We start from the raw sequence: 26,587 nt of genomic DNA, 5'->3' as shown, positions 1-26,587 counted from the left end.
TTTTTGCCTGTAAAGGTAAGGATACAAATATAGAGCCCGAAAGATCCCTTTCAATGTCTGTATTTAATTACTGCTGGGCCTGAGTCTGAGACACAGAGGAACCCACCCCTCTTAAAGCTTTGCCATCCTGGTTCCATATTAAAGAAGGTGCCCTAGTGGCACAACAGGCACTTGCACCTGCTCTGTGCTCCTACCGGATCACTCTGGTATTACAGAAGGCGCCGCAGGCGCTTGTGCGGCCCCTTCTGTAATACCAATGCTATCTTCAGGGTGTGTTCCCTCATTTGCATGGGGGCGTGCCTCATGCAAATGAGGGTATTCCTTTGCCTCTGCGCTTGCGCAGTATTACAGACGCTGGTCCAGAGGCAAAGAAGCTCTCAAGAAGCGCACTGCCAGTGCACCCCCTGAGAGCAGCCCTTGGAGAGGGACCCCAGACATCCTCTTGTAGATCGCTAATTCCCCTTCAAAGTGCTGGTAGGTCACCACCTGCAATGTGAAAACGTGGAGCTGCTTAAAAGCAGCGCTTCCGTTTTTTACATGAATGCGCTGCCCTGAGGGCAGCGCAAGTTTGTGGCTGCCCTGGGGGCAGCACATTTACATGTAATAGGGTGCACTTTCTCTGTTTGTGCCCAGTGTACCTGTTTTAAGGTGCCCCAGGCGCAAACAGGGAAGGTGTGCCCTCTACACAATAGGGCCCCTGATTGGTTGCCCCTGGAAATTTCTTCTCAAGAGATGCCCTGAGAATCTCTGTGCGCTGGATATGTCCCGAGAAATAGCATCTTCTAATCTCAGAGATTCCCCAGGAAATTCTCACTATCCAGATTGATGCCTTGAGAAATCTCTCTTATGTGATGCCCAGACCACCTGACCCCACCAAGCTTGTCCCCAGAAAATCCGATTGTTTAGAGAGATGCCCGAGGAAATGCCCATCCTTCCCTGAGAGAAGCATTACGAATTTGCAAATTCTACCCTTCCTCAAGAGATCTTCCAGGACTCCAACCCCAGAGATGCTCCAGGCAAAATTCTCTTCCCTGAGACAGAGGTTGAAGTGGGCGGGATAGGAGGGGCACAATGTGCCCCACTTTTTTGATTTATGATAAACTGTTTCCATACATTTTGTAAAAAGACAACAATCCTAGGATTGTTAATTCTGATAGTTTAAATGCTTCAGCTGAAGTGTCATTCATTGAGTCTCCTGTGCTGTGAAACCAAAGCCAAGCAGACAGCAAAACAAGCCTTCATGCCAGGGTGCCTGCATGTCCAAAAGAAATGAAAATGTGTGCAATGAGTTACTCCGCAAATAAAAAGGGAACTCTGCAAACCTAAAAGATGTTTGGGAGTAGGTATTGGCTTTAATTGATGGAATCACTCGGAGGTTTGTGATAACAAAGATGTATTCTTTTTGAGTGGTAGTGCAAAGAGTTAGGTGTGAAATATGTGCTTTTAATTTTAATTGTATGTGTGGCAATTACTACCCCTGACTAGGTGTTGAAGAGACAGTTAAGTAAAAAATTGCATTTAGTACAGTCTGGGTATTACTAAAATCTATATTTTAGAAGCATCATTTTAACTTAAAGCATTTTGTGCATTTTGTAGCAGTCTATCATATTGGTTGTAATGCAAGTTTAAAATAATGACTTACATATTCACAGTGCTTTCTGCCACAGGTTGTAAGCTCGTAGCACCAAAAATAAACAAGTCACTATTCTCCACTGCACCAAACAAGATTTCATTCTGTTGCTCTCTGATTACACATAGACCCCTACATTGCATTAACTAATAGAGGTTTCATAATGTACTATAGTACATTTCCCACTGAGTAACAACTTTTTAAAATATATTTTTCATGCAAGCTGCACGTTATTTTATATATGGCTACCTGATGGTGAAAAAACAAAAAACGTACAGAATATTTTTGTTTTTTAGCCACACCTTTGACCCCGCCCCATGCCTACTGACCCCTTCCCCATTGCATGCTGCATCACAGTTCCCATGGGTTGTTTTCAAAAGCACTTCGGCTGCTGCTACCCAGACAGGCCCCAGTGCCGTCTGTGTGCGTCTTCAGATACACTATAACCACCCTTGTGCCCTGTGCAATCCACACGCTCACGCAATTAGCTCAGCCTGCTCAGCTATTTTAGTCTGCAGAGCGTTAGAGCAGCTGATTGAACAAACACAAAACACAAGGCGTAGAGAGTACAAGGAGTTTATAGCTTCAATTTAAAACCACAAAAACAGAGCTAGCAACTTTCACAAGATTAAATGCATAATGGATTTGAAAGTGTAACTTGTGATGGCATGAAGCGCTCATTGGAGCACCATGAGTGAAGAACACGCTAGGGAACAAAAAGCACATTGGAGTTTATTGGGTGAAGAGCAAGCTAGAGAATGCAGGGTGTAATAGAGCGCCACAGCGAAGAGCGCTCAAGGGAAAACAGAGCTCATTGGAACCGCTTGGGCAAAAATAAGATGAAGAGCTCTTTGGAACCGTGAAGAGCACCAAAGGCAATAAGAGCTTTTTGGAGCTTCCTGAGTGCAGAACCTGCAAGGAAATGCGAGCTCGCAAGAAAATGGGTTATGACTTGGTAAGGATGTGGGTCCCTCTCAAGTAATAGGGCCACAACGTTCTGCCTATTAGGAGCCAACTATCCTATTGGAGCACTTAACTCTTTCAGAGTAGGTTGCGAGGCAGAGCAGTCCAGGTTCTACTCATGGGAGGTGGTGGGGGCTAGAACCCAAGTCCTCAGGCATGCAAGAAACACCACTCACTAAAACCATTAGCCAGTCATTGCTTTTACTAATAAAAATAAATGTATACATATACTAATTAAATTACAAATATATACATAATGGCAGACGGAAACACTTATGGTAACACCTTCCTAATAGATTGCATGCCTAGCGAGCCCTGAATCTTATAACCACAACACTCCCACATATACTAGAGATAGTAGAATGGCGTGTAGTTATGGTATCAATGGGCAGCCTCCTGGCTTTTGTCAGTGTGCCACCACTTTAATAAAAGCTAAAGGAACAAATGATGGACGGAAAGTTGAACAACTCAAACATTCACCCCACTCACAAATATCTGTGATTAATCCATCGTTCTTTTGCTCTGCAGGCCACCCCAGTTTGGACGCAGCCATATGCAAATCAGTCTTGACCTCATGGGAACAATCGAGCCTGAACTGCCAAGCCTAGCCCTCCTTGGACCAGAAACAATCATCCTGGGACCGGTTTTGGGGCATTACCCCTCATCAGCCAGGCTGGGTTGAATCCAGTGGCTCAGTGAGCACGGGACCCACGTTGGGGAATACCCTTCCCACTTAGGGTGACAAAATAAAAAGGAACAAATGATGAATGGACTGCTGAACAATGCAAACATTCACTCCCAGCCACAATGATCTTGGATTAATCAATCCAGTTTGGACCCAGTCATATTCACATCAGTCTTGATCCTGTGCCTCAGGTGGGACCCGGGCTCACTGTGTCACTCGATTCAAGCTAGCCTGGCTGATTTTGGGTGATGCCCCAAAACCGGTCACAGGATGCTTGTTTCCGGTCCAGGGAGGACCTGACTTGGCAGTTCGGGCTGGACAGTTCCCATGAGGAACAGGGTCAAGACTGATTTGCATATGGCTGGGTCTAAACTATGTGGCACGGCGAGCAAAATAACAATGAATTTAACACAGATCTATTGACTAGGGGGTGAATGTTTGATTTGCTCTGCATTCCAGCCATCATCTGTGTGTCTTTTGAACACTTTAAAAAAAGCAGAAATAAGTCTTAATAAACCACCCTTAAAACCACTGCGGATGGTATCATCTCACAATGACATTCATTATGGCATATTACAACTCACTGTTAACATTGTTACTGTCAATCAAGCATTTCAACGACCTTCATTAATACACTTAATGATTCACTGATAACGTCCTCGCTATCAATAAAGCTCTTCTATGACCTTCAATAAAACATGGCATTTTCGCTGCTAATTTTACCGTCATTAATAAAGCATTTCAGTTTTCAGTAAACTGCATGCATGAGTCCTTACATAGATTGTTAAGGAACCCTCGAGCCAACGCCTAAACAGTCCTTTGCTCTGCAGGGCTTTTCGGCTAAAAGCCCCAGGTCCACGAATAAATTTCAACTGAACAGACTCTCTCCGTGTCCCTTATTTGAGCTCCCCGGGAGACGCACAGCACCCTTTGGGATCTTATGAACACTTCAAAGGGACCCAACGCTGCTCCTGGCTCACCCTGCAAACAGCACTGCACTTGTGCTATGGGGCCCTCTGTGCTTCAGGGTACCGCATTCGGATTATGCAAAATAGGCGGCCCCAGTGCCTTCTGGGTAGCATCTTTACCTTCGTGATATTTGCTTGTTGACTACAACCTTGTGCTGCGATTAAATTATTTTTTTGTTTTTTTGTTGTATATCCAACTGTACGCGGGGACACATTTTTATTTTTAAACAAGGGTGATCCTGTTGGCACAATTGACATGGTCCAATCTGGGCCAAGGCAGGAGTCCAAACCGGTCAGATCACGGAAACAGCAATAATAGCTTTTCGATGCAGGGCCGGCGTTAGGCTTGGGAAATGTGAGCTGGTGCCTACCTAGCACTTGACCACGACTGTTAGGCCCAGGGGAGTGCATTTACTTCCATTGAGCATCACAGTGGTACACCTGGCTGGGGCACCCTACCCCTGGCATAAAAACGATGAGCCATAGCTGTGAGGTCCAATGAAGGAGATTTCTCATCCCATGGAACTTGCAGCACCAGCCAATGACTACATGGCCTAGGGTAGCGAGACCTCCTCTCCTGGGCTCTGCAGCTCTAGACAATGTCTGCGTGGCCCAGAGAAGGGGACACCACCACCCTCATGTGGGCCTCCTAGACTTGGCTCTAGAGCTCCTCATACCGAATCATGACTGTGAGTCCCAGGGGAGAGGAAGCCTTTCCTCAGGCATTGCAAAGCTAAATAATGGCTTTGAGACCCAGGGCTGGCTCTGGGCCTCACAGCACTGGGTCATAGCTACAAATCTCTGGGAGGGAGTTCCAGTTCCCTGAGCCATGCAGCACTAGGCCATGCTTACAAGACCCAAGGGAGAAGGGTCCACTTCTGTGTCTCTAAGTTCTAGACCATTGCCGAAGGGTACCCTCTCACATGGTCCTCACTAGCGGTGGCCTCTCCATTGGGGCGGAGGAGCCTCGCCCCCCTGCTGCCAATGCAGCAAAGGTAACAAATAAATGATTTACCATTTTATTTTTCACTGCTACCAGCCGGAGCAGTGTTTGAGGGCAGGGCCATTGTTGCTGACTGGCAGCAGGGGAGAAGTGGTGCTCACTCCAGTTTAAAGTGCACATGTCACTTTGGCTGGCTGTCTTGCAATGACCAACCTGACATGCGCACTTTAAACCTCTCCACCGAGCTGCCTTAGACAGCTGGGCGTAGAGCAGGTACAACCCCCCAGTGCCTGTTAGAGCATCAAGGCAGCCTGCTCAAACCTATACTGGTGCTTCTCTTATGTTGCTAACATTATCAGCAGAATGAGAGCAACTTCCGGATTGGTAGTGGGGACTTGGCTGAGGCTCGAGGGGGACTTGCATTCGGCCTGCATTCCAGAAGACAACACCGGGGACCAGGAAGCATGGGTAAGTAAATACTTTCTTTTATGTTTTCCTTTTTGGCCCACTGACAGGCACTGTGAGAAACTCACATTGTCTTCAGCCTCAACTCCAGAGTTCTCAGTCAAGGCCCGTTATAAATAAAAATATGTTAACGAGCCATGATTGGAAACCTTGGCATTGAGCCTAAAGGCATTGTTGATTCATTACAGTGCCTGTCGCTGGGTTAATATTCATGAAGCTCTACGCACTCCTCCACTGTTAAGTGTCACCACCCGCCGCTTGTCCTCATAGCGTTAGGTCACAGCTACGAAGCACAGAGGGAAGCCCCATATCTCCCAGGCCTCCCAGCTCTAGATCATGGCTTGAAGGCACAGGACAGTAGGCGACACCACCCTGGGACTCATAGCAAAAGAGGGATGGTATTTGCCTCCCTTGACCATTGCAGTGGTAAACTTGGCATCCCCTCCCCTGGGGCCTGAAAATGCCATAGCTGTCCATCCTGGGCCTCACATCACCGTACCATGACCATGTCCAGGGTCCCGTGCCCGAGGCACAGACATTACTAATGCAACAGAAGCAGTGGCAACAACCCAGGAGTATTATCTGTCAAATGCACCCAACCTATGGCTGTATTTTGCTTTTCGGATAGTAGACAGAGGCGGAGGACACTTTTAGTTACACCACGCCCAATGACACCATTGCAATACTACTTCCCCTCTCCCAAAGTCCTCACAGATATGTTCCATTAGAGTGAGGCCTGTGAGTACCCCTCCATCTATTGGGCCTCGCAAAGCTCTATCTCTTGGGCCTCACAACCATAGTTGAGCTCTGCGAGGCCAATGGAAGGTTTCGCCATCCCATGTGCTAGGCAACAGCGGACCATGGTTGCGAAGCCCATGGAATAAGGTCCCTCTTATGGGTGTAGTTATCAATAGTGCAGCAAGTGCATTGGCACCATGGCTCAGTAATGGCTGTATGACATTACAACGCATGCTTTTACTACGCATGCCTTTACATCGCAAGTTTTACAACGCATGTTGTTACAACGCATAGTGTTGAGGGGTGCTGGATAGTGAATAGTTTAATTTACTATTCCAACTCCAGTCCCCGTGCATAGTAGGGAAGGTGTTGGATAGTAAATTAAATCTATTCCCTATCCTAGAGCGCCCCCCAGCGCAATGCGTTGTAATGACATGTGTTGTAAAACTTGCGATGTAAAGGCATGCGCCGTAAAAGTTGCGTTGAAAAGGATGTTCCCCCTCAGTAATGTCAGGGACCCAATGCGCACAAATTATGGTTGTGTTTTAGTGACCAGTAAGTGAACCGGAAACCAATTTGCTTTGCTTGCATTAAGACCAATGGCATCATTGTACATTGTCTCCAAAGGGCCTTCCAGGTATGATTCAGAGCTGCATAGCTCAGGGGAGGCCCATCAGCCCCTGAGAAATGCAGCACCGGGCCATAGCTGTGAGGCCCAGAGGAAGAGGCCCTCTGAAAGGGGGGTAACTAACAATAGTGTAGCCAATGCAGTGGCACTTTGGCCCTGTGGTGTTATTAGACCACTACACCCAAATTATGACTGTATTTTACTGTCCAGCCAGAGGACAAGGGTGGGATCCATTCACTTTGATTGTACCAGGGCCCATGGAAGATTATCACGTACCAGTACATCCAATCTTTCATGGAAAAAATGAAAAAATATACCCAGCCATGCAGGGGCAGTAAGCTGATTAAGGGGGAAAGCAGGAGTGATAGGAGAGCACAACAGGCAATTGAAGGTAGGAGGTAGGGGAGGAGCAGCAAGATGACGAAAGAGGGCTGGTGGGAGGGTAAGGGGCATCACAACGTACAATGGACAATGGAGGGGGGGGGGGAAGCATAGCACAATAGACCAAGGAGGACAACCCGGAGTGAAGGGTGACTCGTAGCAATTTTGTGTTGAAACACCTTTATGGCAATTGGAACAAACTACCTATTAACTGATGAGGTATCTGAGCTTTCATGACCCAAATTGTGAACATTTTATAACATTAATAATGTTCAACTGCTAATAGTACTAAATAAAAAAACCTTCACTCACTGTCTGATCACCTAAATATCGAGCACTATTTGAGAAGCAGTAAATGTGATTATTTAATTTGTAAGGGTCTTTATTTTTTTTTTTATCTCTATACTTGTTGATTCATGTACTTCCAAGTGATTGTTAATTTATGCATTCCTAATTGATTGCCCCACATGGAAAATGATAGGCCATGTAAATTTAGTTCCTTGTAGAAGCCATTTGGCTTGTTGCTTTTTAGACATTTTTGTAGGGAAAACATGCTGAAACATTCTCTGTTGTGCCACCATTTACTTAAAATGAGAAACGCGGTCGTAGCTGCATCACTTCTTGGTACGGTTAGGCTTATTTGGCACACCTTTAGAGTACTGAAATATTTGATGAATACCATTTCAGAGCCTTTGCTTTTTTTTTTTAAAGAAATGTATGTGTAAAAAAGTGTTGTAAAATACAATAATTGGCTATTTATTTCAAAATGTTCTCAAAGGGTTACCCCGCGCCATAACTTCAGTTGGTACAGTCTTGCTCAATATCTGACATTCAGGAACGTGTTAAGTGCCCACCCCTACAATCGTCCCTAGCTATTATAGTGATTGATTGCAGGCTATGGGGCATATTTACAACAAAGTGGTGGAGCGTGGAGTTAGCCTCCTTGGCAGTGGTGGCTGGTGATATTGGAAAGTAGTGGGGCGTAAAAGTTCAGAGTGTCCTGTGGAGAGCGAGCAAACTCGACCATCATAAGGGGAATTTCGGAGGGGTCCTTCCTCAGAATATTTCAAAAAAACTGTGGGCAAATGGCGCGTTTTCAAGCAAATTTATTTTAAAAAAGCAAGAAGGTTAATAAAGCAATTGTGAATATGTAGATGTGACATCAATAAAGAGATTTCATAAGATAATGACGCAGGTAGCTTTAGTTACATCATCTCTAGAGGGCAGTGTACAGTCAAAGCTGTCAAGAATTGCAATGGGATCTGGTTTACATCAACACCTAAACATATTTAAAAAAATGACATACAACATGCCACAAAAACTGCCTTTACTGGCAAAATATTCCCCATAATGAGCCCTTTTAATGTCACATAATTTAGTCAACCATGCTACAGACATCCTCCGGTAAAGCCACTTATTGCCAGTACCTTAGTTACACAGATGGCGAGTAGTTCTTGGGTCACAGAAAGTTGACTTTGACATTCCTTTCTACAGATGTAGGAAATACAAGATGAGAATACGTAAGGAGGAGATCGTCTAAGAGTAACGTGGAGGAAGGGGTCAGTGAGTGAGTTAGTGTCTGTTTTGTTTTGTATCCAGTTTGCATGCAGCTCTTTGATTACAATTCATAGCTCACTGTGCTACATTGTGATTGTAACTTGTGAACTGTAAATTGATACTTGTATAGCGCACTACTCACCCGCAAGGGTCTCAAGGCGCTTGTGCGAATACCGCTGTGGAACCCATCCTGGCTTTCCCTGTGAGGCGTCCACTCCTGGGCACCTCCAAGGTGAAGCCAGGCATCCTTAGCATTGTGGGGGCCATTGTGGAGATTAAGCAAGCTATTGCCCAGAGTTGCAGAGTGGGACTCCATGATTGGAATAGGCACTGAGGCGAGAATTATCAGGTCTGTGGAATTTTGAGCCCAAGACCCGCCGAGGCGGGGAATTGAACCCTGGTCCCGGGCTAGACTTCTGCATCAGGGTCTGCCGCTCTAATCATTGAGCCACACTTCTCCACGGTACAGTAACAAAAGGATCTCTGTGACACTGCACAGTAACAAAAGGATCTCTGTGACACAAGCAGTACCCACTGAGTATTGCACATAAAATACTGCTCTGTGATCTGCCTAGTACATAGTCTTTGCAGCAGGCATAGTAATGCTCTGCACTACCTTAGATGACTCCACACACTGCCACCAGGCAAAACTCCAATCTCTCTCCAGCAGGTATGTTAATTACCAGAGTTATCTTGGCACTTTTGTTGTTCCCTGAAAACTGTTGGATACAAGAAACTCTGCAGTGCTTTTAAAACAGCTGCACTGCTACAAAACGAGCTCCCAACACTTCTAGCCCACCTGGAAACGCCTGATGAACAGTACAGCCAGGAAACCGGCCCCCAACCGTTCTAGCCCCCCTGGAAACTACTGATGCACAGTACAGCCAGCACGCCCTTGATGCAGGGGCTAATGCAGCGAGCATTATGATTCAAGTATAATTTTAAAAATATGCTCAATCTCTTACGCTGGCCTGGCTCAATTCGTGCAAAACGGAATGACCAGTATCTGACAATGACAGATTTAGTGATGATTTTAAACAAAAGTGCCCTCTGCCAGTGCGCACCTACCTCCATTCTGCGCTGTCCTGTCTCCTTACTTTCAATTAATGGCCTGACTCGGTGCTCGCTTGTCTTGGGTTACAAATAACACTATTTTTTAATCATATTTATTTTAAGTTGAAGCAGCAATAATTAAAAACGTTTTTTGGTAATCAACGCCAGACGTGGAGAGGAAATACACCAGAGCACGAGTGAGTGACATCGACATTATCTATCGAAACATTGTCATAATACCGAGGGGAGGAGCTCACTGTTACTTGGCCTCTTTAATGTGGGCTTTATTTTCAGATGTCAGGAGCCCTTTGGTGCTTGAGTGGGTGTGAGCCGCAGGGGTCAGTGAGATTACCCTCCTTATGTGCCTGACAACACTCCCCGGTGGACCCTCATGAAAGGAGGGTCTGCTGCCCCCTTGCATGTGGGAGAGCCTCTCCAAGGTGGGATTGGCACTTTCACAGGCTGTGGGAATGGCCCAACAGCGGTGTGAGAGCGGGCAGAAAGAGAGCTGAGCTGGAGCAGAGGGACTGGTCTCTCTTTTTACAGATACACACACACATGAGAGAGCGCAATTTGAATAAAACGTATATCTGCATCATATTTACAAGCCTGTGGCGTAACATTGGCCTATGTAACTTAAGGAGTGAGAAAATGTATCTGTATCTACTCTAGAGTGTTTATTAGAATTAGAACAGCCCGTTTACATAGTGGGCTAATGTAGAAATGTGTGAAAATGCTTAGGAACATTAGAACGTGCTAAACAGAATTCATGTATGCAGTTACTAAACGGAGAAAGGGATGAAATGTAAAATGAAGAAACGTGCAGACCACATGGCACTGTGTAAGAACGAAAGGGTACCATTGTATCTTTCATGTAGCATGGATTCGATATTATTCAATGATTTGCTTACTTATATATATGTGTGTTAAAAGCAATATTTTTATAGAAGTGTACTGTAGGATTTTAGAGTGGTGTGTTAACATGTTATTTTAAGCTAAAGAAGTAAGAGTTCACAAAGTGCAGTCCACTGCAGATAATTTAGTGGGCTTGGAGAGATAGGGGGATAGCTTTGATCTGCACGTGCGAGCCAAGAGTCAAAAGTCTCATTAAATTAAATTGCCAATGCTGGTCGAAGTTTTACGGCCTAGTGAGATAAGGGAAGCTTGGAATTTGGGGCCCTGTTTCGAAGTGTCTGTTTCCAGGTGCGAGGGGGGTACCAATCACAAATGTAATGAATAGAGCTCTGTTTGAGGAGATAGGCTCGGGTCCGGAGGAGTTGACCGGAATGTCATGGGGGTACCAGCACGATGGAGACGGCGCCTGGGAAGCAAGGTCAACTTAACAAACGATTCAAAGAAACGAAACTATGGAAAAAACCAGAAGCAGGACCACGTGAAATGTGTACGTGGTGGGCGTCTCAAAGGGGCGTTCCACCCATACTGTGATTTTGTATTAGGGACAGCACCCCGGGGAGGAGGTAGAGCAGATGGCCTGAGGACCCTTAGAGAGCGGATGGGTAGGCAGAAAGGGTACTGCTATGCGATATAGGTTTCCATCTGAGACTAAGAGAGGTTGCGCTTCTTTGGAAGTCAACCGGCTGACACCTTTTTAGGTAAAGAACTTGCTGAGTAGGGATGTCATCTAGTATAGAGTAGGGACAGTTTAACCTGTTTCATTTCTCTTCTGTAAATGACGCTTCAGATCCACCTTGTGTCAATGATATTCAACTTATTGATTTTAGAATTAGTTTTGATTGTTTTCTTCAGTAGATTGAGGTTTTTTAGGGAATTCATGTTCCTTCTTGTACCTGTATACCTGTTGAACCTTATATTGAGGTGTTTGTACTTGCAATTGATCTTGGTTTTATAATAAACCTTTAAACTTTTACAGTTGTAAGTGGTTCTTTAGAGTTGCGTCAGTCTATGGGGTTGATTTAACCTATGTGGGTTTGCCTTTTACTCAATGACAGTCAATAACCGATCCAAAAAGGGACAAATGAGATAGGTATCTAGGTGATCAGATAAAAGATCAAAATCTCATTTCCCGCAGTTGGTAGCAGAGAAAGATGGTTGGCTTCTTGAGGAAGGCGACCTAGGTTAGGTCTAGATTACCCCAAGGCCCCTAGTCATCGACGACCAGAAGAAGAGCTACCTGCCGAAGAAGGTGCTGACGGTGCGGGAGAGAAAAAGCAGCAGAGTCGGTCAAGAGTGAGTATAAGGGTCATGCGTTGCCAGATTGCGGTGTTTTGTGTTGTACCTGTGTTGTAATGTCAAGCGGAGTTGAATGCCTGTAGCGTGATTGTGAGACGGTTGTGAGCGCGCGCAACCGGTGAAAATCTTAAGTCCAGAGAAGGGCTTGAGTGGTTCGGGTGTATCGGACATCCAGAGTAATTGTCTACCGTTGTGAAGGGGGTCATGAGGTACCATTGATCGCCCGTAGGACCGTGATAGGGGGAACGTAAGAGTGAGTGTATGAGTAACGGACGCTGGTCGGACGTTTACTGTGTGTAAGCAACCTATCAGTTAAGGCGATCGTCTGAACGTTGTGAAAGACGTTTCATCAGTTGAGGTGACAATTACAGTTAGACTGTGGACGTACAGTCAAGAAAAGTGATCGCTTGGTCGGAAGTAGTCATTTTTCGGTGTATGAATGGGACGCATGCATGACCGGGAGACGAGCTGAGAAAGGAGGGGAACTGCTGCAAAGGGGACGAGTGACGTCAGAGCGAGCCGCGCTGGGATAGGCTGGTTGGTGTAGAGCCGCGCTGGGATAGGCTGGTTGGTGTAGAGCCACGCTGGGATAGGCTGGTCAGCGAGAACCGTGCTAGGATAGGTTGGACAGCGAGAGCCACGCAGAGATTGGTGGTTCGCCATCGGGAAGTAAAAAAGGAAGGGAATTAAGGAAATCGTACAGTCTTGAAAATGAAGTGTTTTAAATGTCTAAGGGCGATCTTTAAGAGAGACAGAGGGAACTCATATGCGGGGGAAGAGGCCCCACCGGAGGGCACACCAGCTTATTATATGGCTGTGAATGTTGGGTTACACTCGATACTGTGGATCTCCGAGTGGAGCAAGTTAACAGAGGGAAACGAGGAACTGACGTTCCCGAGATACGGGACGTTTAGGTTAGAAGCATTGAATCAGCTGAAAGCGGTAATGCTCGCAACGAGACCTCTACCCAGGCCAACACAGTTCGAAGCCCTCAATGCATGGTTCAGGGCGACGTATGACAGGAGCCTGAACAGGCGCCAAGAAAGAGTGAGACGATCGGTAAGAGCAGTACAGGATGCTAAATGGGATGATGAGGCTAAAAAGTGGAGAGTACAGAGAATAGACGCAGACAAGCTGTACCCGGTGCTAGAGGTTACGGGAGAAAAGAAACCTCCAGAGGAGGATGAGGAGAGCGAGACGGATGATAGTCTGATAGATAGGCTATTATCAGACAGACCACCTCCGTACAACAGAGAAGCCGAACGTCCCGAACTCCAGCAGGGGGACGGGGCTGGGAAGGGGGAATATAGACCGCTCCCCATAACAGATTGGGAACCTAAGAAAGGCGAGGAGATACCTCAACCTAGTCCAGTACAGAGAGTAGTCGGAAGGTTTGTGGTACAGAAGGTGCCGGAAACGGAGTGTGCAAGGTCGTATCAACTGCCGGACGCTCTACAAGTACCTGTTACCATAGGCCCTGTAGTGTCCATCTACAACCCAGAGAGAGCACAGGAGGAGGAACAGGCACGTTGGGACAGGGAAAGAGCAGAGATGGAAAGTAGGAACAACACGATTAATTCCCAAAGGCAGTTGCTAGGACCAAGGGGTCGGAGTACCCCATTGGATACAGTAACGGATCCCTTAATAGAGCAGGGGGGTCAGAGAGGACAGATGGATCTGAGGGGACCAAAACCGAAATCCTTTAAGGAGTTAAGGGAGTACTTGAGAGAATGGGATGCTGCTGTAGAGACTCAGAATAAAAGAATAGAAACGGAAGCCGAATGGAGAGGCCAAGATAACAGGATCCTCTCTCACTGCGGAGCTGGCGAAAGCAGTCCGGAGTGGGAGGGAGGGAGTCAAGAAAGTAGAAAAGATACTTGCCATATCATCAGTGGCAATAGACAGATGTGTGAAGACAAGAATGCAGGATGGGGGGGGGTGCCTCGCCCCATCCTTAGTGAGGGAGAACGAAGAACACAGGAGTACCGAAATAGTTACAGATGCACTCACCATGCACCGGGCGAAAATGTGCAACATTGGGGTCGCGGGAGTATGGGGAGTCACGAAGGGTCTCAACATGTGTCCGGTGATCACGGACGGGATCGCGGAAACATGGAGAGCTGTGAGGGACCTTATCGTTTACTGAGTGACACCAGACAGCAAGCAACTTGCGGTGATCTAGAACGTAACGGGGGATCCTATCTTGCATCTAGAGAGTCAGAGCCGAAGAGTCAGAACGGAGTGGTGGGAAATAGGACATTGTTTCACCATACACCTAGGGAAGATGGAAAAGCTTGGGACTTAGAAAGGTGGGAACAAAGAGAATCAAGGAGGACTCCTCATAGCTCACCTGTGCCTAGACGTAGGACTCGGAGTTGGGACGAGAGGGATGTGAACGGACCACCTAGGGGTGAGATACTGAGAGCTGAGGTAAAGGCAAAAAGACTCGATGTAACCAGTCTAAAATCAGATCTAGATGAAATAATAGACGGCACACTGCCAATGGAAAGGATTGACCTTTATGAGCAAGATGAGGCACTGTTTATGGCAAAGGATGTTACTCGGAAGGCAAGGTCAGTACATGAAAAACTATCTGAGTTGGCAACCAGGTATATGATAGACTTATCAAGAACAAAAGCCTTACAGGGTAACCATAGGCTGAATTGCACGGATCAGGACCTAGATGAACGAAGGACGATTGGGTTGAAAATACACATAAAGGAACTGATCCTGGGTATAAGAACGTGGAGGGACTTGGATAAATGGGAGGAAAGATGGTCCAAGAGGGGAACCGTCAGAAGGAGTACAATTGGAATGTCCCCAGAGGGAGGGCCACCGCGGATGGAAGCTTTCCCTTTGCGAGAAATCGCGAATGGAAACTACGTGCATGTGCCCTGGAGTAGGGGGGACCTAGCGGCATTTACCAATTCCTTCCCTAAGCTGAGGGAAAATCCCGTAGAGTGGTACAAACAGGTAGAGAGGTTCGTGAAGATCTCTAAAGTGCTGTGGGTCGATTTGAACACCCTGTTTGACATTGTAGTACCAGGGGATTTGTGGACGGCATGTAAGCTCAGTGTTGAATGGCCCATCTGTGAACCGGATAGGGATGCCCTGACGAATGGGCCATCCGAGAAGGTCATGGAGAAGTATGAGAGGGTAATGGCATGGTTGAAAGAGAAGGTGCCATTGCAGGACATAGACTGGGTTAAAATAGATCGAACTACTCAGGAACCTAAAGAGACTGTCCACGAGTATTATGAAAGATTACTGAAAGCATTCAAACAGTACAGTGGGTTGGATGTAATGGATCCTAAAGACATAGGACAGTTTGTGTCAAAGTTCGTTCTGGGGTTGAGACCTGACATTAGCTTAATGATCCAACAGCATTTGATTTGTTGGCAAAACAAACCCTTAGATGAAATCCTGAGATATGCAAGGTACTGCAGCGATGAAATAGATTCGAAAGCAAAGAAACTTAAGGAGAAGCTGATGTTGGTACAGATGCAGTCAGCTGGAAAGGGTGGACAGCGGCAACAGGGAACGGGAACCCTAGGGAAAAAGCAGAATAGTCAAAGTAAAGACGATGAGGAAAAACAGAGACCTAGGGTAGATATCGCGACACTGAAAAAGACGACGAGGTGTCACCAGTGTAACGAGGTGGGACATTGGAAACTCGAGTGTCCCTATAATGTCGAAACGGGGGAATTAGAACCGGAGGAGGACGATGTTCAGAACAGTTTGGTGAAGGGAACAGCGATACCAAAGGGAAAGTTTATCAAAGGGGGGACTCAGACTCCTCGAGCTCAGTTCCCTCAACCGCCTCGTATTCCAAATGGAGGGAAAACCTATAGACAACTGCCACTGTTCGTAGGAGGAGAGGAATGCTACTACGTTGATCCCCTTACGGGACAACGAGTGAATAGAGAGGAAGACTGTACCCTAGGGGCAGCTTTAGAGGTAGACCAGAGGGGACCATACATGGAGGCTGAAGTGGCAGGGTGTCCTACGACATTTCTAGTGGACACAGGGGCCACTCGATCCACTCTAAGATCGGCGGTGTTCCCAGGTCTGCCAATGTCGGGAGAGACGATCCAGGTGGTAGGAGTCGCAAATAGGAGAATGACGAATCCTCTGACAGAACCAGTGTCGGTGAAAATAGGGAAATACAGTGATGAGCACCAGTTTGTGATTTGTGATTCCAGTCCTGTGTGTCTGTTGGGACGAGATCTGTTATGCAAACTAAATTGTACAATATATTGCACACCTCAAGGAGTAGAAGTGCAAACTAACGATGATGATGCCGATTTTAAGGTTGCAAACTCACAGGTATGCGTGGAGCTATACCCTACCTTAACGGTGGAGGAGCTTCCATGGGACTTGAGAGGTGCGGTGTCACCTGAGGTGTGGGATTTCACTGGAGAAGAAATAGGACTGATCAAAGGGGTAGAGCCAGTAAAGATCATGGTAAAACCAAATGCCGAGTATCCAAGAACACCCCAATACAAGTTGACCCCGGAGACGATTGCAGGAATAAAGCCTGTGATCGAATCTATGATTAAAAAGGGAATACTGAAGGAGATCGTGGGAAGTCCATGTAACTCCCCGATTATGGGCTTGCAGAAGCCTAGTGGGAAATACAGAATAGTGCAAGATCTTCGAAAGATTAATAATATAGTTGTTTCATGTTGTCCAGTGGTACCGAATCCATCAGTGATACTGTTTCAGATACCATTCCAAGCTGAATGGTTCACCGTGATAGACCTGTGCCAGGCCTTCTTTTCAATCCCCTTAGATGAGGAAAGCCAATATCTTTTCGCTTTTAAGCTGGAAAAATCGCGTTTTAACATGGTGTCGTATTCCCCAGGGGTATACAGAAAGCCCATCGATTTTTAACCAGCTGCTAAAGAAAAATCTTGAAAGTCTAGTACTGCCCATGAACTCGGTTCTGGTCCAGTACATAGACGACCTACTTGTGGCATCAGAAACTGAGGAAGCTTGCAAAATAGACACCATCACCTTACTGAATCACTTGGCCGAGAACGGACACAAGGTGTCTCCAAGTAAACTGCAGTATTGTTTGACAGAAGTGCAGTACTTGGGCCACAGGATTGAAAAGGGAAAACGGAAGGTGTCTCCAGACAGGATAGAGGCGATCATGAAAATGAGTGCGCCCACTACACAAAGAGAAGTCAGGATGTTCCTGGGAATGGTCGGTTATTGCCGGCAGTGGATAGCCAACTTTTCACTGAAGGCAAAACCTTTACAAAAACTGACGCACAAGGGGGTGAGCGATCCGGTACCATGGGACAAAGATTGTTTGATGGCGTTTTTGCAACTGAGGGAGGACTTGTGTCGTGCCCCGGCTTTGGGAATGCCTGATTACGAAAAACCATTCTTACTTTACTGTTGTGAAAGGGAAGGTTGTGCTTTGTCAGTTTTGGCCCAGATACACGGAAATGCCCGTAGACCAGTTGCATACTTCTCGGCTACCTTAGATCCAGTAGCCGCAGCGTTGCCCGGATGTCTCAAATCCGTTGCTGCAACGGGTGTCAGCATTGAAAGATGTGAGAATGTTGTGATGGGACACCAGTTAGTGGTGTATGTACCGCATTCTGTTGAACTGTTGATGACCAGGACCAAGACACAGCATCTGACAAACAGCAGGCTCACGCGCTATGAGCAGGTCATTTTGGCTGCTGAGAACGTGACTCTCAAGAGATGCTCTGTTTTGAATCCTGCCACTTTAATGCCACTTCCAAATGATGTTGATGATGATATATGTACAGATCATGACTGCCTTGATGTGACTGAACTATGCACCAAACCAAGACCAGATATCGTAGATGAGCCATTGACCGACCCTGATGAAATATTCTTTGTTGATGGTTCATGTGTAAGAGACGATATTGGTCAGCTGAGAGCAGCATATTCCGTTTGTACCATTACCGGAGTTGTGGAAGCCGCCTGCCTGGAAGGAGTACATTCCGCTCAGGTAGCCGAAATCATTGCTTTGACCCGTGCCTGTTTGGCAGGCAATAAAATTCGAGTCACCATTTACACCGATAGCCAGTATGGTTTCGGGGTAGTTCATGACTATGGGCAGTTATGGTCTCAGAGAGGTTACATGACCTCTTCAGGTTCTCCTATTAGGAATGGAGAGTTCGTGAGATTATTGTTAGAAGCACTACAAGGTCCAGCAGCTATTGCAGTTGTTAAATGTGCCGCGCACACAAAAAATACTGACTTTGTGTCGCAAGGCAATAGGTATGCTGATGAAGTCGCACGTTACTGTGCGGAACAGGGGTATTCTCTCACGGAGGTAGAAGTGGGGGGAATACAGGAAAGGACTGAATTGACTATGTTGTTAGAAACTGTAGATACGTGGGATGAATTGAAATGTATCCAAGAGAATGCACCTGATTTTGAGAAAAAGGCATGGGAGACAGCAGGTTGTACCAAGAGTGAGATGGATTTTTGGATCTCTGCAGATGGGAGGGCAGTGTTACCGAACGAACTCGTTAGTCCTATGGCAAGGAGATTGCATGGACCAGCACACATAGGTAGAGATGCCATGGTGAGGGTATTCAGACAAACGTGGTACAACCCGAAGTTTAGAGTAGCCGCAGAAGCAGTATGTCAGCGTTGTGTGATCTGTCAGCAACTGAATGTAGGAAAGAGAACACCAGTCACATTGAGTCACATAGGGAGGTCTGGGGGGCCATTCAATAGAATGCAACTGGATTTTATTGAAATGCCCAAGTGCAATCGCCTCAGATACGTCCTAGTGATTGTCTGTATATTCTCCAGATGGGTTGAGGCTTACCCCACACGTAGGTGCGACACACTTACAGTAGCAAAGCTATTGCTTAGAGAACTGATACCACGGTTCGGGGTGCCGGCCTCTTTGGAATCGGATAGAGGAACACATTTCAACAGCGAAATAGTAAAAATGCTGTGTTCAGCCCTAAGTATAGACCAGAAGCTCCACTGTAGCTATCGACCAGAAGCTTCGGGGATTGTAGAGCAAATCAACAGCACCATTAAATCCCGACTTGCCAAAGTTTGTTCCTCGACATCCTTGAGCTGGCCTGATGCACTTCCACTCGTCCTTATGAGTATACGTAGCACACCGGATAGAAGGACAGGTCTTTCCCCACATGAGGTGCTAATGGGGAGGGCTATGAGACTGCCATCAGTTCCAACTGCAGCACTGTTGAACATCACAGATGATTTGATCCTGGACTATTGCAAGGGACTATCTGACGCCATTCATTCTGTGTCCCTTCAGGTGCAGGCTGCAGAGGTTCCATCAGCTCAGGACCTGTGCCATGACCTGTGTCCGGGGGACTGGGTCCTGGTGAAGAAACACGTCAGGAAGAACTGTTTAGACGTGCGCTGGCGTGGACCATTCCAAGTCATATTGGTCACGAACACGGCAGTAAAGTGTGGAGGCTTGCCCAACTGGATCCACGTCTCACACACCCGAAGAGTTCCAGCACCTCTGGAAGAAACAGCTCCTCTCTCGGATGAAAATCCAGCTGAAAGCGGAGAAGCCATAGAGGGGACAAGTCAAGCTGTAGAGGTGCCAGAAGAGGCTGAGAGCGTGTCTGACCAGGCTGAGGACGGTCAATATACCAGTGAGACTGAAGCCGCCTCAGAAGGAGAAAGCAGCTGGGAGTTCGAGTCAGACACTGACCAAGCTGTAAGTGGTCAAGAGACGAGTGCAAGAACAAGGAGCAGGAGGACAAGGAGTGGAGAAGCTAGCTGGCCGGAAAGAAGGAGAAGGTCAAGCCTGAGAGCAAATCCAGAAAGAACCCTTGTCCCGATTTCTGAAGACTCAGATCTAGACGAAGGTGCAACGGACTCAGGCTCCGAGAGTCCGAGAAGATCAAGGAGGGTACGTGTGCCCTGCAGAAGATACGCCACCCCTGAGTGGACCTACCTAGCAACAGATGTCTTGGGGACAGAGATCCGGGAGGGTGAGGGAAGTGCAGGTGACCAATCTCGATCCAATTGTAACGTTGGAAGTACGGCTGTTGACACCTGGAATCGAAACTGAAGGGTTACTGACATTCACACTCCCCGTTCCCCTGTACCTAAGTCGGATCAAGGACCTGGTGCTGAATAGATTAGAGTTTCCAACCTTGGGTCATCCAGTACCAGCACATGAAGAAACCATCCTTCGTTTGGAACTGTTGGAATATGCCATTAGAGCTGCTGGCACCAGAATTATTGTAGATACTTAAAGAACTTTGTAATCAAACCAGATAGAAAGAAGATAACCTAGTGCCTAGTGGAAAGAAGAAGAAAATTAGGGATTTCATTTAGAGGACGGAGAAGGGTTAGGGCTGTCTGTTGCTGAAAAACTAAGACTTTGTTGAAAAGAGACTTTGTTGGTTAAGAGTGCTTCACAGGCTGAGAAATCAATGTGAGCTGAGTGAAGACCTCGAAAGGACTTTGTTCTTGAAAAAGAAAAAGCTACGCTGTCTGATAAAATGGAGACCGGCAGTCCGACCCGTAGAGCCAAATGCATAATAGGCACACTTATAGCAGTAGTAATTTCTCTCATAATCATAGTAGTTACCGTATCATACATGGTGGGACATGCAAGTGTAATTGAGACAACAAATGTAAAGCCTGTAACAACTTTGAAACCTGCTCTTGTTGGAAAGAAAGAGGAGAGCAATGTGATACGTGAAAAGGCGTTACTGGCAGATGAAGCCCGTAGGTTACACATAGATGAGTCGCAGGGAAATTTTAGGACAAACGCATATGCCAAATTATTGTACGAGTATATTGATGCCATGGAGGCCAAAGATTGTTATGTCTGCATGCAATTGCCGGCTTCCGTTGATGAAGGCATCAGATATCATCATCTTCCATTGACATATGGGATAACATGTAGTTTATTGCTCAGTATATTTTATGGTCGAGAGGGGTTTGAGTACTACTTTTCAAATTATGATTCGGTACTGCCTGAAGTCCCGAATTATAAGCAAATGAATAAGTGGGACTATTACAAGAAGGAAGATAGATTAGCAAAATTCTTTCTTCCTTGGGACACATTAGATACTTCATATGCACGTCGAAATAATCTAACTTGCAAGGTGTCAGAGATTGAGAAAAAGTTTATTGGACAAGTTGATGACCGTTACAGGAGGCAGAAGATTCTGAAAATGTCAGGACAATGGAAAACAGATTGGACCGAAGAGGAAAAGGCACACAAAAGGAAGGGTAGTAATGGTCCAATAGCGTCGGATCGAACAGAGAAAGGAAAGTTATGTCTGACCCGAAGCAAAACGTACTATGAGAGTGTATTTGTAGGTGAAGTTAGTTGTGAACATGCTTTTCGGTTAGAATATTACACGAAAGATTTCATGAAAGGGATGCAGGTGATTCCTAATGTATATTTTGTATGTGGAAGAAATGCCTATGTAAAATTGCCTGACAATTGGTATGGTTCATGTTATTTGGCAATTGTCTTCCCCAAAATATACCATGCAAAGGATTTAGAGATCATAGAGGGAAAGGCTTCGGCAAGAGGGAAAAGAGATGTAGGAGATGCTGAAGTGGTTGGAGATGTCTTTGGAGCCATGTTTCCTCTGTTAGGGTTGATACTTAATGATGTCAAGATCAGGAGATTAGCTACAGTTGTAGATAGATTGTCTGCCAGTACTGCAAGGTCATTGATGCTAGTGGAAGGAGAGATGCAATCGATTAGGGCAATGGTTCTTCAGAACCGTCTTGCTTTAGACGTTTTGCTAGCAAAAGAAGGCGGAGTCTGTAAGGCTTTGAAGGTCAAGGAATGTTGCACTTACATTCCAGACAATTCAAAACCTCGTGAGAAGGTTATACAGAATATTACTAAGATACATCAAGAAATTGAAGATTTGACAAAGGTAAATGTTTGGGAAAAAGTAGGTCATGGAATGGGTAAAGTTGGATGTTGGTTTGCCAATCTTGGGAAAAGTTTTGTTTGGTATATCCTGAAGCCTATCTTCATAATACTGATTTGTATAATCATATTGTGGGGTTTAGTGAGACTGTACAAATGGTATAGATCAAACCGGTTGCAAAGGTCCATGAGAGAGCAAGAAAGGAGATTAGCTGCTTTGCAAGATCATCAATATAGAAGCCTGAGAGCTCTAGAAACGATAAAAAGGGGGAGCCTTGCAACCAGTTCTGTGTAAATATTCAAATTGAGGTGTTAGTGATGACCCCTAGAGGTCATCAAAGGGGGGAACTGAGAGAGCGCAATTTGAATAAAACGTATATCTGCATCATATTTACAAGCCTGTGGCGTAACATTGGCCTATGTAACTTAAGGAGTGAGAAAATGTATCTGTATCTACTCTAGAGTGTTTATTAGAATTAGAAAAGCCCGTATACATAGTGGGCTAATGTAGAAATGTGTGAAAATGCTTAGGAATATTAGAACGTGCTAAACAGAATTCATGTATGCAGTTACTAAACGGAGAAAGGGATGAAATGTAAAATGAAGAAACGTGCAGACCACATGGCACTGTGTAAGAACGAAAGGGTACCATTGTATCTTTCATGTAGCATGGATTCGATATTATTCAATGATTTGCTTACTTATATATATGTGTGTTAAAAGCAATATTCTTATAGAAGTGTACTGTAGGATTTTAGAGTGGTGTGTTAACATGTTATTTTAAGCTAAAGAAGTAAGAGTTCACAAAGTGCAGTCCACTGCAGATAATTTAGTGGGCTTGGAGAGATAGGGGGATAGCTTTGATCTGCACGTGCGAGCCAAGAGTCAAAAGTCTCGTTAAATTAAATTGCCAATGCTGGTCGAAGTTTTACGGCCTAGTGAGATAAGGGAAGCTTGGAATTTGGGGCCCTGTTTCGAAGTGTCTGTTTCCAGGTGCGAGGGGGGTACCAATCACAAATGTAATGAATAGAGCTCTGTTTGAGGAGATAGGCTCGGGTCCGGAGGAGTTGACCGGAATGTCATGGGGGTACCAGCACGATGGAGACGGCGCCTGGGAAGCAAGGTCAACTTAACAGACGATTCAAAGAAACAAAACTATGGAAAAAACCAGAAGCAGGACCACGTGAAATGTGTACGTGGTGGGCGTCTCAAAGGGGCGTTCCACCCATACTGTGATTTTGTATTAGGGACAGCACCCCGGGGAGGAGGTAGAGCAGATGGCCTGAGGACCCTTAGAGAGCGGATGGGTAGGCAGAAAGGGTACTGCTATGCGATATAGGTTTCCATCTGAGACTAAGAGAGGTTGCGCTTCTTTGGAAGTCAACCGGCTGACACCTTTTTAGGTAAAGAACTTGCTGAGTAGGGATGTCATCTAGTATAGAGTAGGGACAGTTTAACCTGTTTCATTTCTCTTCTGTAAATGACGCTTCAGATCCACCTTGTGTCAATGATATTCAACTTATTGATTTTAGAATTAGTTTTGATTGTTTTCTTCAGTAGATTGAGGTTTTTTAGGGAATTCATGTTCCTTCTTGTACCTGTATACCTGTTGAACCTTATATTGAGGTGTTTGTACTTGCAATTGATCTTGGTTTTATAATAAACCTTTAAACTTTTACAGTTGTAAGTGGTTCTTTAGAGTTGCGTCAGTCTATGGGGTTGATTTAACCTATGTGGGTTTGCCTTTTACTCAATGACAGTCAATAACCGATCCAAAAAGGGACAAATGAGATAGGTATCTAGGTGATCAGATAAAAGATCAAAATCTCATTTCCCGCACACACACACGCACGCAGAGGAAATGCGCACAAACAAACTTCACTAATCATACTACATATGGGTGCCCCATCATTGGTAGAAGGACCTGCGCTCACACACAAACACATTTCCATATCCAAAACAAACCGAGAGAAGAACGTCATTACTTCATGGGGTTTCCAGAGTTAAACCCACTTACGTGAACATGACAATCGAACCATTGAAGCAGCTCTTCTGTTCTTCTTCTTCGGTTCGCGCCGCAGGAAGGAAAAACAGCCTCCTCCCACCCCCTACATGATGCAGCCAGCCACGACTTAACATGGCAGCCAATCACAACGCTGCAATGGCAGCCTTGTGATTGGTGAGGTGCGGGGGAGAGCGCCCCAGACGCGCCAGTTTCTATGACATAGAGAAAAAGGGAGAGTGGGCGGTCCTGGTCGTGGGCAGGGGGGGTTGTGGGTACTGACTGTTTGGTCGGCCCCTGGAGCCCACGATCCCGCCCCCAACCAGGCACTTCTGCTTTCTCACACTGCCAGAAGCAGAAACATAAAATGGTAGTTTTTACTGTTATATGTTTCTGCTTCTCGCAGTGTGAGAAAGCAGTGGGGCGATGTCCAAACGCCCCTACGGAGGAGCTGCCACTGCTCCTTGGCTTAACGCCATGCTCCGCCACTTCTGAAACACAGGGCGGCACCATATTTACAACAATATGGTGAGGCACTGCATTTCCCCTGTTCTGACGCTAAATGTAGTAGCCTAGCGACAATGCAGGCACCCTTGCACCACAGTGCAAGGTTATCTAAGCTGAGGGGAAGATTGTTTATGTCCAAGAAGGTATCCCAACCTTTACAGAAACATTCAATGGCATTTTGCTGTTTCTATGTTTGCTGCTCAATGCAGCATACATGAAAACAGCAAAAACAAGGAGAAACAATGCATTTCTCCTTGTTTTGCCTGTTTAAGACCAAGTTTTCCCTGGCCTTAATTTTGGTGCTGCCTCCTATTTATGCTGCCCTCGAAAATAGGGAGCAGCGTCAAAATCAATGGGTGTTGTGGTGGAACTCCCACCGCAAAAACCACTGCCCTCCCCTTTCACACTAAGTACAGCATGAAAGGGTGCCTTATTTACAAGGAAGCGTTAAGTGACGTTACTGTGGCAATAGTGTAAATATGCCCCTAAATGACTAGGTCCCAGGGTAAATAATTAATCCACTTGACACACTCTCTCCCTATAAGAGCTAGAGTTGTGGTGGCAGTCACTGTTTTGTGGCTGTGTCAGTGTTTGGAGGAGGGTGGCACACAATGAGTTAGAGTTGAACTATCACCAGGTTGGAGAGTTATGGTCAGGGACATTGATGTACTAATGGTGCAAGTCCCACATCTGATGCAGGTACCAGTGACTTGGTTTGGTTGCTGGAGGCAGGGTATTAGGTAGTAGAGTTGGTGGTGTGCCGTTCAAGCACAGTGACGTCAGCAGGTGTAGAAATGAATGTCAGTGACACAGCTGTAGATCTTATACAAGCCACATTGTGGTGCAAGTACCAGAGACTCTGTTTGATGGATAGAGACAGGTTACTGAGTAGTGTGGTGGGGTAGGAGCTTTACGCAGATAGAGGGAGCCGATTAGAATGACCTTACCAGATTGGTGACTTAATGTCAGTGGCAAGAATGTAGATCTTGTACAAACCACATCTTGGTGCAAGTACCAGTGACTCGGTTGGGGGAGAATTGAGACAGGCTACTGGATAGTGCGATGGTATTTGTGCTGGCAGTGGAGGAGAGAAGCTGTTCAGAGTGATAATTTTGCCAGGATGGATTGCTACTATCAGTGACATGGGTGTAGATCCGGTACATCTTGGTGCAATTACTAGTGACTTTGTTTGGTGGATAGAGACAAGTCACTGAGTAGTGCGGTGGTGTAGATGCTGTAGGTAGATGGCGGTACCACTAACAATTGGTTTCACCAGGTTGGTGAATTAATGTCAGTGACATTTACGGAGATGGTATTAGTGTCAAGGGACAGACATGCATTTCATTTCACCTTTGCCCAGACGGCTGAAGCCTTTGAACCCCAGTTCTGAAATCCCAGGGCTATTTCTGGTGCCTTTGACACCTTCCCACCTCCCCAATATTCATTGCCGTAGGTAAAAAGTGACAATTTTAGGGAACAGGGTATGAATATCGAGTTTGGTGTCTAAAGAACTGTAATTTGAAACACTCTTTAATGGTAAAGTTGAATTTTAAGTCACAGTTCTGAAAATGCCTTGTTTAGAAAGTTACAGTAAACAACAACAGGAGAAAAAACCCGTCTAACCAGTTGAGACCTGGGCAATACAATACAACAATGTCTCAACAGGTATTAATTTAGCAATTGTATTGCACAAGGTAAAGAAATTACATAGAAACAAGAGAGAAGCACCAAGGATTGATTATCTTGGTCTGCATTCATAAGTGAGCATAAGAATAAATTTAGACAGCAATAGTATTATTACGCTATGGATGAGCAATTGACATAGAATGGACACATAGTGCTCATGACAAAATGTGTAGAGACAAACCAGCAGATTTATGGCCTCTGGCGCTTAATATGCTTCTGTAAAATTGTTTCTTCCAATATTCATGTTTTGTACCATTTTAAATTAAAGCCCTCTC

This window comes from Lissotriton vulgaris, chromosome 2_1 (genome assembly GCF_964263255.1).
Source record: "Lissotriton vulgaris chromosome 2_1, aLisVul1.2, whole genome shotgun sequence".
In the NCBI taxonomy this organism is placed as follows: Eukaryota; Metazoa; Chordata; class Amphibia; order Caudata; family Salamandridae; genus Lissotriton; species Lissotriton vulgaris.
The sequence above is the reverse complement of the archived record's forward strand: the minus strand, read 5'-3'. Positions refer to the sequence as shown.